General features: G+C 46.6%; 1 protein-coding gene across 2 annotated transcripts in view; it reads right to left on the bottom strand.

The window, feature by feature from the left end:
* The window catches only part of LOC120979212, a 433,119-nt gene that overhangs the window by 136,119 nt on the left and 284,274 nt on the right, over window positions 1-12,726 (bottom strand). The window lies entirely within an intron of this gene.

Raw genomic sequence — 12,726 nt, forward strand, 5'->3', positions numbered from 1 at the left:
CGTGTGCTTGAGGCCGAAGAGGCACTCCGATACAACCTGTATATCACATAAAGGAGGGCATCATACACACCCTTGAAAAATTAGGATTGCTGGCCTGCTGGTGACCCTCAAAAACATTAGGAGCAAGGACCTACTGGTGACCCTCTAAAACATTAGAGGCGAGGGCCTGCTGCTGACCTGACCATCTATAACATTAGTGGTGAGGGCCTGCTGCTGAGCTGACCATCGAAAAAATTATGGCTGAGGGTCTGCTGGTGAGCTTACTCTCTAAAGCATTATGAGCGAGGGCCTGCTGCAGATCTGACCATCTAAAACATTAGGGGTGAGGGTCTGCTGCTGAGCTGACCATCTAAAACATTAGTGGTGAGGGCCTGCTGCTGAGCTGACCATCGAAAAAATTATGGCTGAGGGTCTGCTGGTGAGCTTACTCTCTAAAGCATTATGGGCGAGGGCCTGCTGCAGATCTGACCATCTAAAACATTAGGGGTGAGGGTCTGCTGCTGAGCTGACCATCGAAAAAATTATGGCTGAGGGTCTGCTGGTGAGCTGACTCTCTAAAGAATTAGGGGCGAGGGCCTGCTGCTGATCTGACCTTGGAAAAAATTATGGGCGAGGGCCTGCTGCCGAGCTGACCATCGAAGAAATCATGGTTGAGGGCCCCCTGCTGAGCTGACTCTCTAAAACATTAGGGGCGAGTTCCTGCGGCTAATCTGACCAGCGAAAAAATTATGGTTGAGGGCCTGCTGCTGAGCTGACCATCGAAAAAATTATGGTTCAGTGTCTGCTAGTGAGCGGACTCTCTAAAACATTAGGGGCGAGGGCCTGCTGTTGATCTGAGCATGGGAAAAATTATGGTTGAGGGCCTGCTGCTGAGCTGACCATCTAAGGCTACTTTCACACTTGCGTTTGGAGCGGATCCGTCTGGTGTCTGCACAGATGGATCCGCTCCTTTAATGCAAACGCTTGCATCCATTCAGAACAGATCCGTCTGCATAACTGTTTTTTACAGATCTGATTTTTCACTTCTTGAAAACTCAGATCCGACAGTATATTCTAACACAGAGGCGTTCCCATGGTGATGGGGACGCTTCAAGTTAGAATATATTAAAAGAACTGTGTACATGACTGCCCCCTGCTGCCTGGCAGCACCCGATCTCTTACAGGGGGCTGTGATCCGCACAATTATTGTGCGAATCATAGCCCCCTGTAAGAGATCAGGTGCTGCCAGGCAGGAGGGGGCAGACCCCCTCCCTCCCCAGTATTAAATATGACCAGTGTGGCCCCCCTCCCTCTATATTCATTGGTGGCCAGTGCGGCCCCCCCTTCCTCCCTCCCCAGTATTAAATGTGACCAGTGCGACCCCCCTCCCTCTATATTCATTGGTGGCCAGTGAGGCCCCCCCTCCCTCCTTCCCCAGTATTAAATGTGACCAGTGCGGCCCCCCTCCCTCTATATTCATTAGTGGCCAGTGCGGATTCCCAGTATTAAATGTGACCAGTGCGGCCTCCCCTCTTCCCCCCCGCCCCCTAATTAAAATCCCCCCCCCCCATCATTGGTGGCAGCGGAGAGTTCCGATCGGAGTCCCAGTTTAATCGCTGGGGCTCCGATTGGTTACCATGGCAGCCAAGACGCTATTGCAGTCTTGGCCGCACTGGTCACATTTAATACTGGGAATCCGCACTGGCCACCAATGAATATAGAGGGAGGGGGGCCGCACTGGTCACATTTAATACTGGGGAGGGAGGGAGGGGGGGGCCGCACTGGCCACCAATGAATATAGAGGGAGGGGGGCCGCACTGGTCACATTTAATACTGGGGAGGGAGGGGGGGCCGCACTGGCCACCAATGAGTTGAATACAGGGGGGCAGCAGGGGGCAGTCATGTACACAGTTCTCAGTATATTCTAACTTGAAGCGTCCCCATCACCATGGGAACGCCTCTGTGTTAGAATATACTGTTCGGATCTGAGTTTCACGATCTAACTAAAATCCAATGGTATATTCTAACATAGAGGCGTTCCCATGGTGATGGGGACGCTTCAAGTTAAAATATACCATCGGATTGGAGAAAACTCCGATCTGATGGTATATTAATAGGGTACTCCTGACTTTACATTGAAAGTCAATGGGGGACGGATCAGTTTGAAATTGCACCATATTGTGTCAACGTCAAACGGATCCGTCCCCATTGACTTGCATTGTAAGTCTGGACAGATCCGTTTGGCTCCGCACGGCCAGGCGGACACAAAAACGCTGCAAGCTGAGTTCGGGTGTCCGCCTGCTGAGCGGAACGGAGGCCAAACGGTGCCAAACTGATGCATTCTGAGTGGATCCGCATCCACTCAGAATGCATTTGGGCTGTACGGATCCGTTCGGGGCCGCTTGTGAGAGCCTTCAAACGGAGCTCACAAGCGGAACCCCAAACGCAAGTGTGAAAGTAGCCTAAAACATTATGGGCGAGGGCCTTTTGCTGATCTGACCATCTAAAACATTAACAGCTAGTGCCTGCTGCTGATCTGACCATCTAAAACATTAGGGGTGAGGGTCTGCTGCTGATCTGACCATCTAAAACATGAGCGGCTAGTGCCTGCTGCTGATCTGACCTTTTAAAACATTATGGGCGAGGGCCTGCTGCTGAGCTGACAATGGAAAAAATTATGGGCTAGGGCTTGCTGCTGAGCTGACCATCTAAAACATTAGGGGTGAGGGTCTGCTGCTGAGCTGACTCTCTAAAACATTAGGGGCGAGTGAGTGTCTGCTGCTGAGCTGATCATCGAAAAAATAATGGTTGAGGGTCTGCTGCTGAGCTGACCATCGAAAAAATTATGGTTGAGGGCCTACTGCTGAGCTGACCATGTAAAAAATTATGGTTGAGGGCCTGCTGCTGAGCTGACCCTCTAAAACATTAGGAGCGAGGGCAGCCTAATAAGCATGTTGATATGATGGAGGAGGAGGAAGAGAAAAGGAAGATTGAACCATATACTCTTTTTTTGTGGTGGAAGGGGTGCATGGGAATACAGTGTATTCAATACACCATAAAAGCCACATTTAAAAGTGCCTTTATGTTCAGCCGCTTTCCTCTGGTGGAGTAGAGAAGTCAGGGGCAATCCCAGCCTTGTTCATTTAGAGTCAACCTGTCAGCATTTTCAGTTGACAGTCGGATGCGCTTATCAGTTATTATGCAGCAGCACTTATTTTATTAAACAGCAGCACTAAATACACGCTCTGACAAAACACTTGCGGCAGGGCAGTCCAGCACCTCCAAGTGTAGAGCACCAGTTCGTGCCACGTGTCCAGCTTGGACACCTAATAGTTGTTAAGCACAGAGGGATCATTAAGGATGCTGACACGGTCTGCTACGTACTCCTTCACCATCTTCCAAAACCTTTCTCTCCTTGTGACACTAGGCCGTACATCAGGGTGAGGTTGCTGGCGGGGTGTCATGAAACTGTCCCAGGCCTTGGAGAGTGTTGCCTTGCCTCTGTTGGAACTGCTGTGTGTTCCCCTCGTCTCACCTCCTCGGTTGCCCAAGGAACTACGGACTCTGCTGCCAGCATTGTCAACTGGAAAGTTTTTGAGCAATTTTTCCACAAGGACCTTCTGGTATTGCACCATTTTGCTAGTCCTCTCCACCACAGGAATGAGAAATGAGAAGTTATCTTTATAGCGGGGGTCGAGAAGAGTGAACAACCAGTAATCGGTGTTGGCCAAAATGCGTATAACGTGAGGGTCACGGGAAAGGCAGCATAACATAAAGTCAGCCATGTGTGCCACAGTCCCAACAGACAAGACTTCGCTGTCCTCATCAGGAGGATGACTCTCAATCTCTTCAGTCTCTTCCTCCTCTTCGGCCCATCCACGCTGAACAGATGGAATAAACCTGCTGTGGTTACTACCCTCTGAAGCGGAGGCATCCGTCTCCTGCTCCTCCTCCTCATCATCATCCAATTCGCGCTGAGAAGATGAATGGAGGGTGGTCTGGCTATCACCCTGTCTTCCCCCATTTCCACCTCTTCCACATGCAAAGCGTCCTCCTACATTGTGAGCAGCGAGCATTTCAGTAGACACAGAAGTGGGATGGTTATGCCGATAATAGGGGCATCGCCGCTCACCATCTGTGTTGATTCCTCAAAGTTGCGTAAAACCTCACAGAGGTCAGACATCTATGCCCACTCGTTTCTTGTGAAGAGCAGAAGCTGACTGGAAAGGCGACTACCATGTTGCAACTGGTATTCCACTACTGCCCTCTGCTGCTCACAAAGCCTGGCCAACATGTGGAACGTGGAGTTCCAGCACGTGCTCACGACACACAACAGTCGGTGAGCTGGAAATTGCAAGCGCTGCTGCATCGCTGCCAGACCGGTGGCAGCTGTAGATGACTTTTGGAAATGGGCACACACGTGGAGCACCTTCACCAGTAGCTCAGGCAAATTGGGGTAGGTTTTGAGAAACTGCTGAACCACTAAGTTGAACACATAGGCTAGGCATGGTATGTGTGTGAGCTTGCCGAGCTCCAAAGCCACCACCAAATTATGGCCATTATCAGACACAACCATGCCTGGTTCTAGGTTGAGTGGCGAGAGCCACAGCTCAGTCTGGTCCCTTATACCCTGCCACAGCTCTGCAGCAATGTGCTGTTTGTCACCTAAGCAAATTAGTTTCAGCACGGCCTGTTGCCGCCTCTCCACTGCAGTGCTACACTCCTTCCAGCTACTGACTGATGGCTGACTGTTGCTGCAAGATAATAATTCAGAGATGGAGGTGGAGGAGGAGAAGGGGGGGTTGCAGCCACTAATGTAAGTGGTGGCGGAAATCCTGATGGAAGTAGGGCCCGCAATCCTTGGCGTCGGTATCACCTGTGCCATCCCAGGGTATGACTCCCTACCGGCCTCCACAATGTTCACCCAGTGTGCCATCAGGGAAATGTAGCGTCTCTGGCCACAGGCACTTGTCCATGTGTCAGTCCTTAAGTGGACCTTCCCAATAACTGCGTTGGTCAGGGCACGGGTAATGTTACGGGACACATGCTGGTGTAAGGCGGACAAGGCACACCGGGAAAAATAGTGGCGGCTGAGGACTGAGTAATGAGGGACTGCCACCGCCATCAGGCTGCGGAAAGCCTCACTGTCCACAAGCCTAAATGGCAACATTTCCAGGGCCAGCAATTTGGAAAGGTGCGCATTTAGTGCTATGGCCTGTGGGTATGGACATCTGTATGCTGCCCTGGGACACAGAAGTGGATATGCTAGCTGATGGTGCTTGTGAAGGTCCAGGTGCAGGACGGGAGGCATCCGGGCCTGTGTCTTGGACAGGGGATTGGCCAGCATGTAACACAGGGGAAGAAGAGGCAGTGGTGTGACCCGCAGACCCTGATTGTGGACCCAGGTGTTCAGCCCACCTATTAGAGTGCTTTGATGCCATGTGGCAGATCATGCTGGTGGTGGTGAGGTTGCTAGTGTTCACGCCCCTGCTCATTTTGGCACGGCACAGGTTGCAAATGACAATTCTTTTATCGTCCTCAAAAAGGGAGATTGCAGCACGGGGGTGCTCCGGGGAACAGTTGCGGGCCTGTTTGGTGTGGCCCGCCTTCTCCCCTTTGCCACCCCACTGCCTCTTCCAGCCTGTTGCGGTGCTGCGGATCACTTCCCCTCTGTACTGCTGTCGTCGCTCGATTTGCCACCTTCCCAGGTTGGGTCAGTGATTTCCTCTTCCACTTCCTCACTCTGGTCATCCTCCTGACTTGACCTAATAATCATCTCACTGTGTCTCATCCTCATCATTAACCTCTTGAGACACTAATTGCCGTTGACTTATTGGCAAATGTGTCTCATCATCATTATCCACCTCGTTAAAAACTTATTGCAGTTCCCCACTGTCATCTTCTTGTGACTGTGGATGCTCAAGAGTTTGGTCATCGGTGCAAACGATCTCCTCATGTCCCTCTTCAAGCGGACTTGGCGAGAGGCCCAAATCAAGGAATGGCAATGAAAAGAGCTCCTCGGAATATCCAAGTGTGGGATCACTTGTTTGGCAAGACTCTCCATGGTGGGAGGAAGGAGGATCAGGGTGAGGATTCTGTTGACCAGAATCTTGGCTACTGAGACTGGACTTTGTGGAAGACAGGGTCGTGCTTAACCGACTAGAAGCATTATCTGCTGGAATCCAACCGACCACCTGTTCGCACTGGTGTGACTTCGAGAGTGGTGTCCTGCGCCGCCCTGCAAACTGGGACATGAAGCTAGGTATCATGGATGAGTGTGTTTCTTGTGCTCTTGCAGCAGGCACAGTTTCACCGCGCCCAGGGCCACAGCCTCTGCGTGCACCATCAGCAGCACGGCCACTTCCCCATCCCTTACTGCTCGCCTTCTGCATATTAAATGGTATATATGCTTGCAAGTATTTCACACGTACACTAGCGCAGGTTTTGTAAGTGTATGCGCAAATAAATTTAAACTGAATGTCACTGATATTTAGGATGTGCAAACCGTATACAGGAGATGTAGCGCAGGTAATGTCGCGGCCACCAGCAGCTAAATTTTTTTACTGAATGTCGCTGATATTTAGGATGCCCAAACGTTATACAGGAGATGTAGTGCAGGTAATGTCGCTGCTGTCACCAGCACTAATAAAAAATTACAGGGAATGTCACAGCTATTTGGGATGTGCAAACGTTATACAGGAGATGTAGCGCAGGTAATGTCGCTGCTGTCACAAGCGGCTAATAAAAAATGACAGGGAATATCACTGATATTTATGATCCGCAAACATTATACAAGAGATGTAGTGCAGGTAATGTCGCTGTCACCAGCGGCTAATAAAAAATCACAGGGAATGTCACAGCTTTTTGGGATGTGCAAACATTATACACTAGATGTAGCGCAGGTAATGTAACTGTCTGCAGCGGAGACCGTCTACGGAAAAAGTACACTGGATGTCACAGATATTTTTAGTATGCACACACGTTAAACAGGAGATGTAGCGCAGATAATGTCGCTGTCTGCAGCGCCAACGGAAAAAGTACACTGGATTTCACTGATATTTTTAGGATGCGCAAACATTATACAGGAGATGTAGCGCAGGTAATGTAACCGTCTGCAGCGGACGCCGTCTACGGAAAAAGTACACTGGATGTCACAGATATTTTTAGGATGCGCACACGTTACAAAGGAGATGTAGTGCAGATAATGTCGCTGTCTGCAGCGGCCAAACAATTGCAAGCTATTTAGCGCATATATATATTGCTGCCAGATACAACAATAGTCCTTAAAAGGACTTTTGGGTCTCTAATCGCACGCAATTTAGCGCAGGTTGCGCTCAAAATATATTGCTGACAGACACAACAATATTCCTTAACCACTTACCGTCACACTAACGCCGAAAGGCGTCATCTCTGCGGCGCTCCCAGGTCACACTAACGCCGATTGGCGTCATCTCGCGTGAGCCGAGATTTCCTGTGAACGCGCGCACACAGGCACGCGCGTTCACAGGAACGGAAGGTAAGCGAGTGGATCTCCAGCCTGCCAGCGGCGATGCGTTTTGATAACAGCGTCTAATATACCTGCTACCTGGTCCTCTGGTGGTCCCTTTTGTTTGGATCGACCACCAGAGGACACAGGTAGCTCAGTAATATGTAGCACCAAACACCACTACACTACACACACCCCTGTCACTTATTAACCCCTTATTCACCCTTGATCACCCCTGATCACCCCATATAGACTCCCTGATCACCCCCTGTCATTGATCACCCCCCTGTCATTGATCACCCCCTTGTAAGGCTCCATTCAGACGTCCGTATGATTTTTACGGATCCACTGATACATGGATCGGATCCGTAAAACTCATACGGACGTCTGAATGGAGCCTTACAGGGGGGTGATCAATGACGGGGGTGATCACCCCATATAGACTCCCTGATCACCCCCCTGTCATTGATCACTCCCCTGTAAGGCTGCATTCAGATGTCCGTATGTTTTTTACGGATACATGGATCGGATCCGCAAAACACATACAAACGTCTGAATGGAGCCTTACAGGGGGGTGATCACCCCATATAGACTCCCTGATCACCCCCCTGTCATTGATCACCCCCCTGTCATTGATCACCCCCCTGTAAGGCTGCATTCAGATGTCCGTATGTTTTTTACGGATCCACGGATACATGGATCGGATCCGCAAAACTCATACGGACATCTGAATGGAGCCTTATAGGGGGGTGATCAATGACAGGGGGGTGATCACCCCATATAGACTCCCTGATCACCCCCCTGTCATTGATCACTCCCCTGTAAGGCTGCATTCAGATGTCCGTATGTTTTTTACGGATCCACGGATACATGGATCGGATCCGCAAAACACATACGGACATCTGAATGGAGCCTTATAGGGGGGTGATCAATGACAGGGGGGTGATCACCCCATATAGACTCCCTGATCACCCCCCTGTCATTGATCACCCCCCTGTCATTGATCACCCCCCTGTAAGGCTGCATTCAGATGTCCGTATGTTTTTTACGGATCCACGGATACATGGATCGGATCCGCAAAACACATACAGACATCTGAATGGAGCCTTATAGGGGGGAGATCAATGACAGGGGGGTGATCACCCCATATAGACTCCCTGATCACCCCCCTGTCATTAATCCCCCCCCTGTCATTGATCACCCCCCTGTCATTGATCACCCCCCTGTAAGGCTGCATTCAGATGTCCGTATGTTTTTTACGGATCCACGGATACATGGATCGGATCCGCAAAACACATACGGACATCTGAATGGAGCCTTATAGGGGGGTGATCAATGACAGGGGGGTGATCACCCCATATAGACTCTCTGATCACCCCCCTGTCATTGATCACCCCCCTGTCATTGATCACCCCCCTGTAAGGCTCCATTCACACATTTTTTTGGCCCAAGTTAGCGGAAATTTTTTTGTTTTTCCTTACAAAGTCTCATATTCCACTAACTTGTGTCAAAAAATAAAATCTCACATGAACTCACCATACCCCTCACGGAATCCAAATGCGTAAAAATTTTTAGACATTTATATTCCAGACTTCTTCTCACGCTTTAGGGCCCCTAGAATGCCAGGGCAGTATAAATATCCCACATGTGACCCCATTTCGGAAATAAGACACCCCAAGGTTTTCCGTGAGGGGATATTGAGTCCATGAAAGATTGAAATTTTTGTCCCAAGTTAGCGGAAAGGGAGACTTTGTGAGAAAAAAAAAATATATAAATTTCCGCTAACTTGTGGCAAAAAAAAATAATTTCTATGAACTCGCCATGCCCCTCATTGAATACCTTGGGGTGTCTTCTTTCCAAAATGGGGTCACATGTGGGGTATTTATACTGCCCTGGCATTTTAGGGGCCCTAAAGCGTGAGAAGAAGTCTGGGATCCAAATGTCTAAAAATGCCCTTATAAAAGGAATGTGGGCCCCTTTGCGCATCTAGGCTGCAAAAAAGTGTCACACATCTGGTATCACCGTACTCAGGAGAAGTTGGGCAATGTGTTTTGGGGTGTCTTTTTACATATACCCATGCTGGGTGAGAGAAATATCTTGGCAAAAGACAACTTTTCCCATTTTTTTATACAAAGTTGGCATTTGACCGAGATATTTCTCTCACCCAGCATGGGTATATGTAAAATGACACCCCAAAACACATTGCCCAACTTCTCCTGAGTACGGCAATACCACATGTGTGACACTTTTTTGCAGCCTAGGTGGGCAAAGGGGCCCACATTCCAAAGAGCACCTTTCGGATTTCACCGGCCATTTTTTACAGATTTTGATTTCAAACTACTTTGCACGCATTTGGGCCCCTAAAATGCCAGGGCAGTATAACTATCCCACAAGTGACCCCATTTTGGAAAGAAGACACCCCAAGGTATTTCGTGATAGGCATAGTGAGTTCATGGAAGTTTTTATTTTTTGTCACAAGTTAGTAGAATATGAGACTTTGTAAGAAAAAAAAAGAAAAAAGAAAAAATCATCATTTTCCGTTAACTTGTGAACTCACTATGCCCATCAGCGAATACCTTATGGTGTCTACTTTCCGAAATGGGGTCATTTGTGGGGTGTTTGTACTGTCTGGCCATTGTAGAACCTCAGGAAACATGACAGGTGCTTCAAAAAGCGGAAATTCACATTTTTGTACCATAGTTTGTAAACGCTATAACTTTTACCCAAACCATTTTTTTTTTACCCAAACATTTTTTTTTTATCAAAGACATGTAGAACAATAAATTTAGAGAAAAATTTATATATGGATGTTGTTTTTTTTTGCAAAATTTTACAACTGAAAGTGAAAAATTTCATTTTTTTGCAAAAAAAATCGTAAAATTTCGATTAATAACAAAAAAAGTAAAAATGTCAGCAGCAATGAAATACCACCAAATGAAAGCTCTATTAGTGAGAAGAAAAGGAGGTAAAATTCATTTGGGTGGTAAGTTGCATGACCGAGCAATAAACCGCTAAATTTGTGGAGTGCCGATTTGGAAAAAAGGGCCTGGTCACTAGGGGGGTATAAACCTGTGATCCTTAAGTGGTTAAAAGGATTTTTGGGCCTCTAACACCACCAACCCTGCCTAACAAAAAAAATTAATTCAATTCCCTACACTATCTGTCCCTTCTACAGCACAGCTCTCCCTGACTAAGACTGGCTGAACCACGTGTCATCGGGTGCTTTATAGCACCAAATGATGCGTTCCAGACAGCCAATCACTGTAATGCCAGTAACCAACATGGCTACGGCATTACAGTGAGTGGCAGTACTTACCCGCACGTTTATTGGCTGGGTAGCAGCCAACAAACGTGCGGGGAGGAGACATAAGCATCCCGCTCGAGCACACGCGGTATTCGGCCAAACACTACTCAGCTACTTGTATGCTACAGCCTGTAATCAGCAGATTTATTTCTCTCTTTCCATTCTGTAGAAAGTCCATTATTTGTAGACACAATAGATATTTCTGCTGATAACGCAGCGATCTACAGTCAGAACCATAGTGTTATAAGCAAGATATAGATCTCATTACTGACAGCTCTCACATGGTCACTACATGCAGTCTCTTCTGAATACAGTATATTGTGCAGTCCGCACAGTGAGCGATCACTTGTCCCACACAGATTAGTACAGTGTGACGCCACACAATGCTATGTACACATAGAAGTAGACAGTGGGGGAGATTTATCAAAACTCGTGCAAAAGAAAACTGGCTTCATTGCCCATAGCAACCAATCAAATTCCTCCTTTCATTTTTCAAAGGAGCTGTGAAAAAGAAAGGTGGAGGCTGATTGGTTGCTATGGACAACTAAGCCCGTTCTGCTATATACCAGTTTAAAAAATGACTATATATAAAAAGAAAAAAAATTCCGCACTCTCAAACACTATTTTCACTCCTGTGGTCGCAATGTTTTCAGCTCATTCACAGAGTCTTTTTTTCAAACTATGAGCTGAAACTTTGCGACTAGTGTTTCAACTTTGACGTACAAGGTTCGGGTTGTCTAAGAATTCCGTTATGGATTCCGCTATCATGGACCATAAGTTATGGTCCGTGGTAGCGGAATCCATAGCGGAATTCTTAGATAACCCGAACCTGAACCTTGAAAACACAAGTTCACTCAACACTAGTTGCGACCACGGGAGTGAATAAAGTATTTTTCTTTTCACTCATTTTTTTGTGAGAGTGCTGCCATTTATTTTTATTTTTTTTACATTGTCCTTGATTTGTTGCCGGATCCATTGGCCTGTACCTCCATATTTATATTTGGCCTGCTGTGCTGCCATTGTGTGTGTGCATGCATATAAATATAAAATGCTTTTTGTGAGGCAGGGTAACTAAAAAATGGCTCTTCTGGCACAGTTTTTATTTTTTTGTTTTTTACAATGTTTACCTGACAGGGTAGATCATGTGATATTTGTATAGAGCAGGTCGTTACGAATGCGGCAATACCTAATATGTCTATTTTTTACATTTTATTTTGGTTTACACAATAAAAGAATTTTTGGGAAAAAAAATAATGTTTTTGTGTCTCCATTTTCTGAAAGCCATATATTATTTTTTTGGGCGATTTTCTTAGGTAGGGTTTCATTTTTTGCGGGATGAAATGTTGATTTGATTGGTACTATATTGGGGCACAAATGATTTTTTGATCGCTTAGAATTACACTTTTAGTAATGTAAGGTGATAAAAAAATTGCTTTTTGGCACTTTTTTTAATTTATTTTTTATGGTGTTTACCAGATGAGTTGGATCACATGATATTTTTATAAAGTAGGTCGTTTTGGACATGACAATACCGAATATGTGCATTTTTTTAATTTTATTTTGCACAATAAAAGCATTTTTGAAACAAAATCATGTTTTTGTGTCTCCATTTTCTGAACGCCATATTTTTTTTATTTTTTGGAAGATTGTCTTATTTAGGGGCTCATTTTTCGCGGGATGAGGTGACAGTTTGATTTGTACTAATTTTGGGTACATATAATTTTTTTGATCACTTTTTATACATTTTGTATACAATTTTTTGGGAAGTGCGTTGGGCAAAATTTTATTTTTTTACAAAGGTGTCCATATCCTTTAATCTTGCGTACTTTTGAACTATCATTTACCTAGTTTCTGGTGTGAATATTAGTAAATCTGTTGGGCCACAGGACATCCCCTCACATAAAGCCTTGACCACTTTCTGATCACTTTTGAAAAGTGGTGAGAGAAGTGAATTGCA

The sequence above is a fragment of the Bufo bufo genome, chromosome 1 (assembly GCF_905171765.1).
Source record: "Bufo bufo chromosome 1, aBufBuf1.1, whole genome shotgun sequence".
Taxonomy (NCBI): domain Eukaryota; kingdom Metazoa; phylum Chordata; class Amphibia; order Anura; family Bufonidae; genus Bufo; species Bufo bufo.